This window comes from Phocoena phocoena, chromosome 18 (genome assembly GCF_963924675.1).
Source record: "Phocoena phocoena chromosome 18, mPhoPho1.1, whole genome shotgun sequence".
Classification (NCBI taxonomy): Eukaryota; Metazoa; Chordata; class Mammalia; order Artiodactyla; family Phocoenidae; genus Phocoena; species Phocoena phocoena.
Window position 1 is genome coordinate 27,335,974 of NC_089236.1, and position 13,358 is coordinate 27,349,331.

Genomic DNA, 13,358 nt, shown 5'->3' on the forward strand with positions numbered 1-13,358 from the left:
TAACCAGGGCAGACATAGACACGCCCCCTCCATATTCCCATTCTTTGACTCATAAATGTTTGGCTGAATTACTGGTCACCACTGATCAATTGGAACAAAATGCTTGTTAACTAAATTTGGTTAAAATTCTCTACTTCTATCAGATTCCTTAATTTCTTCCCACTCATAACCTGAGAAGCAGACAGTTTCTCTTAAACAGACCACCCTCACTTCTCCACACCTGATTCTTTCTGGCTTTATTTACCCCACTCTATAAGCGAAAAACTTTTTGTCCACCCCTTGAGATATTTGCAGATTTTATTGTCAGAGCACTCTCCCTAGTGCAATAGTTCCCCACCCCCACCACTGCAATAGTCTTTTCCCCTCCCCCTGCAGCAATACTTCTGAATAGTCTGTCCTTGAATCACTATGTTGTAGAATCCCCTGAAAATAGCATAATATTGTAAGTCAACTATACTTCAATACATACATACTTCAATACATACATACATACATAAGGTCTCTCCTTACTAAGTCTGAACATTTTTTTATTTGACAATAAAATGCAATTAATATGAACCACTTCAAATAACTTTGGATAGTGACACTTTGACAGTGTTCTTGAGTAGAAAGATTAGAACCACTGCTAGCCAAGATCACCTCCAAATTTTGACCATCCATTTCATCTTTTCATTATTTCAAAAGTAATACTTTTCGTATGACTCTTTTGTCCTTCTTTATGAAGGAATCACCAATGTTTCACTTATCAGGCAGTACATTTTTAACTTTTAACTAACATCCATAAAGAATAGAAAAAAGTTCATTTCCACGGTTTGAATTTATAGCAGGTGATATACCATGAGTGATTTTTAAAAATCATGTATTTTAATACTTCATGTAATTTCTCTGAATAAAAAAAAGAAAGAACATACCCAAAAAAGCATGCATTCACAGGAATCTGAAGGAACACATGGGGTGAGGTGTTTCTCATCTTGGCTAAACTGAAAATTATGTTTGAAAGAAACATTTTTTTCCTTCAAATTAGCAAGCAATTCTAGATGAGCCATTTTGAAAGAAAAATATAAAGTTCTATCCTGACATCAGTTTACTGGAAACTGGTGAGAGAGCCTGCTATTTAATCTCCACACTGCATTAATTAAAAAATCAAAGAAAGACTGTGCATAATAATAAACCCTTTTTAAGTAAGTGGGTTTCAATAGGAAAGCTACAGCATGCTTCTGTGTTTTCAGACGTTATCTGATTTGTTCATGCTTGCTTCCACAATTTGTCATGGTCAAATTGAGTTTTAAAACTACTATCTGAAACTATTCTCTAAGGTAGCTACTATGTCACAATATTGATGTTCTTAGAGAATTTAATGAGAAGGTGCTAAAGTTTAATATCAAAATCACTGGTGGAACTAATCATGGTCAGACCAAGGACCAGCCCTCATGGGCTATCAATGCAGTTTAATATATATGTTTTAAACACTTACTAGTACCCAGCACTGTTCTTCTGTGATTTCACTGTGAGAGAGTGGTTCAAACAAAAAGCAATAGTCCATCAGAACCAATGCATTTAATTCCTTGTATCCCTACATGTAGAACTTTGGGGAAGTTTTCTGAAAGATAGGGAGAAAATGGAGCTCTAAAACAGGTGTGCTTTTTCTGCCTGAATTAAAAGTCGCCTAGGTCTGGGAAAGAGGATTCTACTATATTACACACTGATCCAGCTAACTTTGCCTTTCAGATTCTGATTCCTGCCATCTGCCTTGCTTCCTGAAGGTCTGTTTCTTTTCTTCTTGGGTGGACTTCCCAGTTCAGGTCTTGTTCCTGCTTCTCAGGGCTTGACCCTTGTCTCTTGCCTAAACAGACACATTTACCTCTCCTCCTGCCTCAGGGCTCCAGAACACAGTCCCATTCTTCCAGCTTCCTGCTCCTGTTATTGCCTAGGCTGCTGTCAACTTGATTTCCTTCTTTTGGACCCTGTTGTGAAACTGACCCCGTTCCTTTGGAACCACTTTCACAAGCTGATTAGAAAATGATTTGTGCACATACAGCTCTTTCTCAATGATGCTACTTCACTCAGCATCTTGTAGATATTCCAACAACCCTGTTTTAAGTAATTCCATGTGCTACTAGAATGCTGGCTGGTCATGACTTCTGTGAATGAAAAATGTTGCTGCCATGTCAGTAAACAAAGGATGTTGCTGACATCAAGCCACTACAGCACACCCCCCATGGTGAGCCCTGAGGGAACTCAGGATGGAGACAAATGAGCTACCCCCTGCCAAGCCCTCAGTCATTGCAGCCACCCTCAGTGGTGCACCCTGATGGGACTCAGGATGGGAAAGAATAGGATACTGGCCCTAGATAGCTAAGGTGCATATCAAAGTGAAAGCAGCTCTTTTGCCCCTTTCCTGTTTGTCCATTTCTGTTCCTCTCTAACCTTAAAAGAACCTAATTATAGGAATGAGATCACTAGGCAGTTTAACCTAACTCCTGACATACTTTCCTGAATGCACACCATGCCTTGTCTAACCTGTTGAGTCTTTTCCTAGATAAAAAGAAAAATGAAAAATTAAGCAGTTAAAAAAATGACTGGCTCTCTACGCTCAACAGCCCCCCTAAACAATCCTGCAGGCAGATCACTTTGGCAAGATAACATCTGAAGAGAGTCAATCATTCTGTACACAATGGAGAATGATGCAGAACACAATCTCCTGTCTCAATGATTCACTGAGATTCTCTCCCCAGTTTTCCCTTTAAAAACTGTCATGGCTGAGCAGAATCTTCAAAGTTGGTCTCTGGACACGAGTCCACCATTTCCCCAGATTGCGGGCTTTTCTGATTAAAGCACCTTTCCTTTCTACTGACACTTGCCTCTCGAATTACTGGCACCTGAGCTCAGTAACAAAAGGAATGATTTCAATGAGCTCAGGCTCTTGCATCTTCCCATACATATTAAAGTGCTAAATTCATTAGCTTGATATATCTTGTTTCCTTTAATTAACGGTAATCTTTTGATATTCTGACTAACTGGTCTTTTTTGCAAAAATCCCTATGTATCACTTACCTCTTTGGAGCAGTCCCTTAGAGCTATATAAGATGCTATCTCCTGGGCTTGAAGTCCTCAAAAAGTCTTCCAAATAAAACACAATTCTCAACTTTTAGGTTATGCAGTTTTTTCAGTCAACATTTCCATTGTTCCTCACCTTTCTTAATATTGTTTGATATAGTACCTGGTTTTCAAGTTTTAAAATTTAATGTTATTATTTTCCCATAAATATTACATAATTACAACTATTTTTTTTCCTGAAGTTCAAAAGGTGATAATCTTGGGAAATTTGTCACATTAAATAATTACAAAAAATAGAAATCTCAGGGATAATACAATAATTTCTGCTCATTTTATTTAAAAAAATTACATGTAACTTCTATTATTATTAGCAATTTTCCCTTTGACTATGAATATGTAGAAAATAGTTAACTGCAGTCATATTTTTTTTATTTTGTTTACTTTAGTCATTAAAGAATTGTCTTTGAAACTTAGACCAATTAGACCACATATTGTCCAGTTTCTAATTAACTTAAGATGATTAAAATTAGATGCCTTTTATATTCTTACCCAGTTATAAAATTTTTAATGACATTTTTAAAGGAAATTTCTCCTAGAGTCAGCAGCATCAAATAGTCATACTGATATACATTGTGTATGTGTGTGTGTGTGTGTGTGTGTGTGTGTGTGTGTGTACACACAATATATATATATTTAGGATCATGTGTTGAGACTTTTAGTGTGTTTCAGCAATGGCTTTGGCACATTCTGTGTTCAAAGGATTCATATAGGAATTTGGGATCTTACTTTATACTATGCCAACTTTTATGGTGGCCTTTCATTTTGTTTATTTCAAAATGTTTGTCCCTCTCCATCTGCCTTTGTACTGACTCCTATCTTACCTTAGGCCGGAAAGCACACTGAGCAGCTTCCAACAAAGTGAGACCAAGGATGTTTCACAATGGGCTCTGCAGGACAGACTGTGTGAAGTTCAATTGTTTCCTCCCCCAGAGTCAGATCTAAGCCATCACTCTGCTAATGAGCTCACTTTCACCAGCATGCAAAATTCTCTGTCACTGTTTCAAACGTTGGCTGCTCTATTGACCTTTTAAGTAGCTGTGAATTCTTTTTATTTTTTCTCTTGTAAATGCTTTGCAGCCTTCTGTAATGCTGAAGGTTTTCCAAAACCAACGAAGAATACAATTCAACACTCTCCTATTTTTTTTAACATCTTTATTGGAGTACACTTGCTTTACAATGTTGTTAGTCTCTGCTGTATAACAAAGTGAATCAGCTATACGTATACATATATCCCCATATCTCCTCCCTCTTGCGTCTCCCTCCCACTCTCCCTATCCCACCCCTCTAGGTGGTCACAAAGCATGAGCTGAAGTCCCTGTGCTATACAGCTTCATAACCCTCTCCTATTTTAAGTTTTATTTTTATGGGTTTTTCTTCTGTTTAGTGAACATCTCAGATTGAAAGAATTACTTTATATCTATTGCAACCTTCTTGCCAGAAAGTACGTATAACAAAGAACTTGAGGTTTTATGCGCTCTGCAAATAATGTTCTCATCGTTTGCCAAATTTTAGAAACTCTTCAGTCTGTAAGTCTGTACCTGCCAAGTGCAGGGTATTCTCACTGATTCTTTTAAATATACATTTATTTTATTATGTCTGAGTTTGATTATTTTTAGATGCTTTTTTGTTGTTGTTGTTGTTCTATAAACTTCTGTTGATATTCCATCTCCAGTTTTTGCATCACTATTGTTTATATTTTCATTTATTCAATCAGTAAATGCTTATTTGCCTGTGTACTCAATACTAGATCATTCTCTTTGCACAGTGGACACCATGGAGAACAGAAGAGAACTCCACCTCTGGAACTTGCATGAGCTGGTGTGCTGGAGAGATTAAAAATCAGCAAGATAAATAATTGACTGAATATATTGCGAGTTAGATGGTAATAAGTGATGCTGCATATTAGTTTGATATGATTTCAAAGCCGCTTGTTTATGACTTAAGTGAAGTTATTTTAATCCTCTATTTTATGGATAAGATAAAAAAAACTTAGAAGTAAAGTTGTTTTGATATAAGAATGTGGTAAACTGTGTCAGGATGTCATTTCATCTGTTGTAGTTGATAAGCACTCAGAGCTCAGCTACAGAGAGGCTCCTGCTGGGGGCTTATTGATAAAAAAACAAAAACAAAAACAAATAATATGAAGAAGCAGCTATGGTGAGGGCACATTTAGACTATAGATACCCAAAGTTCATAAGGACGCTCTGAGAGTTTCGACTGTGCAAAGGTATATTTTGCTGATCTAGCTCTCTGAAGACCTTGGGACATTAGCTCCTTCCTGGTAAAGTCAATTCTTACCTCACTGCAGTGGCCCCAGGGAAGAAGGTCACCTTGCCTGACAACACTGGTGCCCTGGTTCCCTAGCAACGTGCTCTAGCCACAGGGGGACGTTTCACCTCCATTCACCTGGCAGCTGGGAATCCTGGTTGGTTAAGTGACCTCTCCAAAGAACCAAACTCCTAGAAAAAGTATATATCAACTAAATTTGGATTTTATTTTTGTCATCCCCCCTTGCCTGGAACAACAATGTAATTAATCTATCATTTGTTTGGAGTATGTTATTTCTTTATTGGCTTATTAAGAGACATTATCCTGTATGCTATTGGCTTGTGAAATTACTTTAATTACCCCAGTGTAAATTTGTTGAAGAAACTACTGGCAAAGTTAGTCTCTGAGCATAATTTGCTGTCTCCAAAACAAAACAAGTTCAAAGCGGGAAATAAAGTAAAAAGGGGCTTTCAATTTTGGATAGTGACCAAAGATGTTTTTTGGGGAAACTGATATTTGATTAAAGATCAGAAAAAAAAGAAGACATGCATCAAGGCAGGAGCATACCTGATGTGTCATGGGAATGTCACAGACACCAGTGTCGTTGGAGCTGAGTAGCTGACTAAAATGGGGCAAGGGATGCTGGGAGCAGGGTGTCATTCGGCCATAATCCAGGTGAGCAATGATGGTGGCTCCCATCAGGGTGGTAGCACAGGTGGAAGTGACCAAAGCAGAATGGTAAATGAACTTAGATGGGGCGGAGAAACATCACTTTGCAGCGGACAGTAAATTAGAACTTGGGTAGCAAGGAATGAGATTTTGATGTTTCTAAGATTTATTTTCCCTTCTCATTTTGCACTAACTAAACACTTTTGTAGATGATGATCTTTTAATGTCTTCTACAATATGCTGAAATTCCCATCAAAGAAATTCAAAATTTCCTTATGAAACTATGTATTCATCTCCACCATAATAGAGGTTTTCCCTCTATTACTCTCTTTGGTATGAGTTAATAACTGCAATTAAATCGATTTAGGGATAAGGGTCCAAGAATACTATGTTTCAAATTCATGTTTCAGGCTATTCTATTAATTTTTTAAATATAGGAAATATTGCATGCTTATAAAACACTTCTTTTCATTTTGCTTTGTTTTGTGTTTTTCCAACAGGTTGACAGCTAGGAATAAGGCTGATCCCAAGATTTTGGTCAAATAAAATCATCCATAAACAACAACGAAAAATAACAATTGCCCTTATTTCTCAAAGCATTTACTACATCAGAGGAAAGTGCTGTAGCATAAAGAGCAAAGTATACTATGAGTTTGTGTGTGTGGTGGGGGATCTTTGTGACTTCTAGTGTTTCATTGTGAGAAATGGGCATATCTTTGTACAAACTATCACTTAAATCTGTCTCTTGACTCTTGCATTGCCATTGGTCTTTATAAATCACATAGTATTTTCATAATTTCATTCTGAGAGTTTCAAGGAAAATAAAAGTCTTTCCCCAAAATGGAAAAATTATTCTATGTCAGTTTTATGTGATATATGAACAGAAATATGCAGATTCAATAGAAATTTCTTTTTGTTACTTCCTAGGGATTTGCTGTAAAATATTGGAGAACAGCACTTCCCATGTACCTAAAGGCTCTTAAACTCTAAATGTTTTGAAGTCACAAATTTTCTACATTGTATTTTCAATTAAAAGCTTATTTTGCATTAAAAGTTAAACATTTAATTTTTTTTTTAAATTGTGGTCTCCGTATTTGATTGTGCATCAGAATCACCCGAAGTGTTTTTTCAAACACAGATTTCTGGGTGCCCTCCCCAAGAGATTCTGATAAAATATGTTGGGGTGGGGTGCAAAAGTTTGCAGCAAATATTTCTTCCATTGTTCCCTGAACCCCAGTATTAACCAACAAGATCTCATAAGTCAGACTAACCTTGCTCCCCCAAAGGCCTCATTCTTCACTTTTGCATCTTTTTTCTGAAAATGCCTTTTTCTCAACCTACCCTCAATTGATATCTCTCTCTTTTTTGTCATTATTGATATTCATTCATGCTTTTCTTTTTTCAAAAAAATTTTATTGGAGTATAGTTGATTTACAATGTTGTGTTAGTTTCAGGTGTACAGCAAAGTGAATCAGTTATACATATACATATATCAACTCTTCTAGATTTTTTTCCCATATGCTCAATTACTACCTCTCTGTAAATTACTGGAGTTGAGACTCATTATCAAAGAATGCGTTGTGTTTAGTGAGCGTGGACTATTTTTTTTTTCACATCAACCAGTCTGTTTACTTAATTTTACCGGTTGATACATAAACAATCTCTTTTCTAGCAGTTTTTTTAGTCTATTTCTGAGCATGTTTACAAGCAAACTCCTGTATACTTGCCACCATATTTTAGCTGGAGACCAGGAAACAGAACTTAGAAAAGTTTTTATAGGGCGCACTTGATTTTCACCAAGCGCAAACTGGAGGCACTTGGAAGAAATCTCTCCAAGGCTCTTCAGCCCTTCATTGAGTGCACTGCAGCTGCTCTAGGAAGGTTGGTGTCTGGGAAACAAGGTAAAGCTGCTGAGGGCAGAAAACTGGGGGGTGGGCCTGGAGAGCCGGGAAGATCCCCAATGACACAAAAAGATGCCATATATGCTGTAAATTGAAAAATATTTCTCATTTTTGAGAAAGTAATAAAGTTTGAAAAATAATGAATATCAAAGAAGAAAAATATCTGGTTAAATATAAAACAACTCTTGATTATCTTTAATTACTTTAAAATGCAATTACCCATTTAAGATAAAATAGCAGAAATATATTTTTGGGTAGAGCAAATTGGTGGGGGTGAGGGTAGGGTATAAAAATGTTTTACCACTAAAAGGTTCTTATATTGTTTGAAGTATCCTATTATTATGTAAATTTAGGCTGTGATACATTAAATATGAATATTCTGCTATTGTAGAAAACCAAAGAAATATAGACTAAAAATCAAGAGATGAGAGCTTCCCTGGTGGCTCAGTGGTTGAGAGTCCACCTGCCGATGCAGGGGACATGGGTTCGTGCCTTGGTCTGGGAAGATCCCACATGCCGCAGAGCAGCTGGGCCCGTGAGCCATGGCCGCTGAGCTTGCGCGTCCAGAGCCTGTGCTCCACAACGGAAGAGGCCACAGCAGTGAGAGGTCCGCGTACTGCAAAAAAATTAAAAATCAAGAGATGAAATAAAAATATAGGAAGAAGAAAGGAGAAACAAATAATTAACCCATTGATTAAGCAGTAGGTGAGTGTTAAAGGATTTGCTTAAAAACTGCCAAATTAGTTAGGAAAAGAAAGTAAGTTATGAAGGTGTTAAAATGTGGATAAAAAATGATGAAAGCACAAAGGTAACCACTTGAACAAAAATGTCAACTTTTTACAATACCAAAACATCTTTTTAAAGCAAAAGAAACTAAACAAATTCAGCAAATATAAAATGGTATGCATAATGATTATAACAGACTGACAAAGAATAAATGTCAGTGTTATCAACTAATGGAGTCAACAAACTTACCTATTAGAAGAAAACAAGATTTCAGTTTGACTCAAAACCAAAGGCCAACTAATTATATGTTATACACCAGTGAAAAGAAAAGAAGCATTACAGTGATAAGTACTAAATAATTTTAAAAGAGATTTTTTTTAAATAGGCAAATTGAGGCAATAAGAAAGTAGCTTTGTGAACCGATATCAAATTAGAATTCAAGCCAAAAAACATAAAAAATCAACAGAGTTGTGCCCAATATTTCTTCCATATTTTCTACCCCAAATTCCTGTCTTGCCCTTTTTTCTTACGACTTTCTTACCTCTCTTTTTTCTCTTCCTTTTTGATCATTCTGTGCCTGTCTGAGTGGTCCTTTAATTTTTCTTTCTTATATGCTTTGAATTCAATGTTTTAAAACATAAAACATTTTAACTTAGCTTGGCATTATCTGTTTCTCATCAACCAAATTCTGGATAATACCATAAATTCCCAGGAGTCTACAGAGAAAAACAGAAGAAAGAGAAGAAGGGGAGAAGGCTTCCAATAATGATACGTTAATAATTTTTTTCTTTTTTTCTTCCTTTTTTTTACTCCCTCTCTCCTTCCCTCCCTCCTTCCTTCCTTTCTTCCTTCCTTCCTTCCTTTCTTTGTTTCTTTGTTTCTTTCTTTCTTTTTCTTTCAAGCAGAGAGAAATTTATACAAAAAGAAATAATTACAAAATTCTTGGAAAGGATAGAAGAGCAACAAACCTAAAATGTTGTTACTCAGACAGCAAAAATTTGCCACTGTCCATGGACTGCCCTGGAGTCCGTACTCAGGCCCAGTTGCTGGAAGAACAATTGCTGCCACTTCAGGTCTATCCCCCACTGCCCCTGCTGGGAAAACCAACTCTGCTGGAGGCCACAGTCTCTTTCAGTCACTGACATCTGCTGCTGCCTCTACCACCACTAGAGCAAGAAGCAAAATGTCTTTTCTCTTCCTGTCTTCTTATATGCCAGAGTCTTCTGTTGGCCAATATTAACTAGAACCTAGATAGCAAGGGAATCTGAGAAATACAACTTTAAGGCTTCCAACCTTCTATGACACAGAAGAGACTTATAGAAGGAAGATTTTGAGGCAACAGATAAGAGATCACTATCAATAGTTTATCTTGCTAGCTAGCTAGCTGTCATCTAGCTGGTTAGCTATCTAACTTACTATCTTCTATCTATACAACATGTGTAAAGAAGACTAATCAACAAAATGCCACTCCTTTATGATGGAATTATGGTTATTTAAATATATGCTGATTAACTTTTGCCGATTTATAGAAATTTTCATATTAATAAAATTACTGAAGTAGACTTGTTTGAAGTAATAACATGTTAACAATTAATATATTTCCTCTTTCGAAGATTCTCATTTTCATCTTTTCTTCTTTTAATATTTCCAAAATTGAGATCCATTTTAAAAGCATTGAATTCAAAAACACAAGTTAATTTTTTATGGATTTGATGCTATTAAATTAGTCGTATAACTTATAAAAGGTGATATGTATATTCTATGCTGTTCACTATGTCATCAATCTAAATATACTATTGTCTCTTGCAGCTTATCTTAATACCTTTTCATGAAGAAATTTCTTTAGTGAGATTAGGCTAATAGTTGAAGTGGAGAAGTAAAAAATGTTGACTATTAAGTACATTTAACAAGGACATCTTTATGCGAATTTCTCTAGCTAAACATATCCATGAAATATCACCATATTGAAATATTTATCTTTTACCTAACTCTTCTAGGAATATTTAAAATATAGGGCTTATTTGTTAAAAATATCATTAAACAATATAAGACAGTATTAATTTAGTTATTGACATATGTATCTGATAAGCATATTCCAGGTCCTGTGGTATCTACATCTGACTTTCTTTTCAGATTATATATAAACCTTAACTAGTGACTGTGAAATATGAAATCAGCTTCTAATTTGAATTTTTTGAGTTTAGGTAGGTCATAGCTCTTAAGATATGATTATTAACATTGTTAAAATTTTGATCCTCTTGGATCCTATCCTATTCACATTCCAAGCATGCTGACTGTGCATGCATCAGGCCGATTCTGAATCCCAAGGTCATAGGGTACCAAAGGTCTTGCTATTTGTTCCAGAGGAAAGATAACATATTTCCTTTCACTGTGTTCTCCATGCAACATTTTGTCTCTAAGTTTATTCTCTGCTTAGGGTATTACACTTTCTGCTTCCTCTCAAGCCATTTTCTGTAGTCATCTTCTCTTTGTGGACCTTTTCTAGATCATTTACCTCTTCCTATATTTCTGTATTTTATTAACACTCAGAATCAGTATTTAGTTCCATGTTTTAATATGTTATATTGCTAAAAGCATGAGGTTTGAATAAAACTGCTTGCATTCCAATCACGGAGCTACCACTTACTAGACTAGTTGTAACATAGGAATTTATGTAATGCTCCTTAGCCTCAGGTTTCTCATTTGTATAATATAACTATCAATAATATACACTGTGTAAAGTAGTTGTCACCTTTAGAATCAAATCAGATCAGCTCATTACCATGTTACTGGCCCACAAAATTTCTCAATTAGGATTATCAATTATTCAAATCTGACTTTCCAAATCTTTGTTTTCCATTATAAGAGAACATTGCAAATATCAAAAGGCAAAAAGAAAAAAAGTAAATGAAAACATCCATAATTTCAAACATCATACATATTTAATTTTGTATAAAATTATTGTTAATAATTCTGATCATTTTCTCTTTTGCTAAAATGTGGAAATAACCCAGATGTACAGCCATCTTTAAATCGAAAATAATAAGCTAGATGTAAGAGAATATAAAATGTTTAAATAAGTGAACACAGAAATACAAAAAATCTAAAATTTCAATTCTCACAAATTTCTTTCCTTTTCTGTTTTTGAGAATTGATATTTATACATATTATGGTCTCCTTACCCACAATGGTGATAATGCCTGAAAATACAACTCTTTTGAGGGACATTCGTGGATAAGAAGGTAGAGCTACATACCTTTCTCTGGTTCACCAGGGAAAACTGTCAGTTTCAACCCTTAAAGAATGAAACCCTGTTGTTTCCTTGTGATTTTCCCAAATGCATTCATATTTTGCCCTGCCAAGAGGACAGCCATACCCATAGTAGACTACTAGTGCTTAGTGTCCTAAATAGTGGAGATATACCTGCTACAGACGATGCCATTCATCCGCTATTCTTTTTTTTTTTAATTCTAGATACTCTATTCTAGAAGTGTTTGTTGGGGTTGTCCACTACATTTGTGTATATCGTCCTTGTCTAAATAACTCAGTTATTACAATCCTTTCCTTCCATACTTCCCATCAAGCTATCATTATTGCTTTAAAGGGGAGGTCATTAGTAATTTAATGTGTTTTTAACTGTGGTAGTATCTCTAATTTGCTTCCGTATTGTTTAAAGCTGTTAGTGTTCTAGTTACATAGATTGTTTTGCCTGTAAATTCTATTATTATTTTCTGCAATTTTCTATATCACAAGATTTTTAAATGACACACAGGTGATATTTTAGCAGAAACAGCAGTATTCACCTCCAAAGAAAGAGAACTTTTAATAGATGGCCATGTTATTAGCAGTGAAGTGTGAAACAGCGAGATTACAATTTAATCTCTCTTTACTGACAGCATGCGCCAATTTTTAAAGCTATGACTACTTGACAAGACTGGAACCACCTCCAAGGAGGAGGTGGTCCTCCTCCTCACTGGGGAGATCAGTAGACAGCCACCAACATTATGAGACTCTTGGATCAACCTCAGAGAAGAAAATCAATATTTCAAGAGAGAGAGGGTAACCTGGGGAGTGATATTTGGCACTTTGCCTCATGTAGCATGTGTTACTTTGAAAAGATACACAATTCAGAGAGTGTCCTGCCAGTAGCAAAAAAGATAAGAGAAGCAATAAATGATAAATGAGATCATGCTAGCAAAATGTTTTAGAATGACAAAATGTTCAAAAGCCAGATAATAAACATGGATAAGAATGAAATAGTCATCTCAAGGATAAGATACTAAACTCATTCTTAAGACTCTTATAAATAAAAATAGATTTTCTGTTGAAATTGTTGGGATAGTCTGACAATCTTGCAAAAATTCATCAATTAAAAAGCCTAAGAGTAAATGAACTCTTAAGAGCTTAAGTGTGTATTCGATATCCTCAGTACATTCTTAAGAGCTTAAGTGTGTATTCGATATCCTCAGTACATTCCCAAGAGGTATTTTCTGCATGCAGATCTTGTAAAATAATTTCAGAAGATTCATACTCATCCACTCCTAACAAGATAAGATATTCTTTCTTTGTAAAGTTTGAAACACTTTGCTTAGCTAAAAAGAGAACAAAATATCATCCATACAATTGTAAAGAAACAATGAATAGTTTCCTCTTGCTTGACCATATATTTTTATCTAA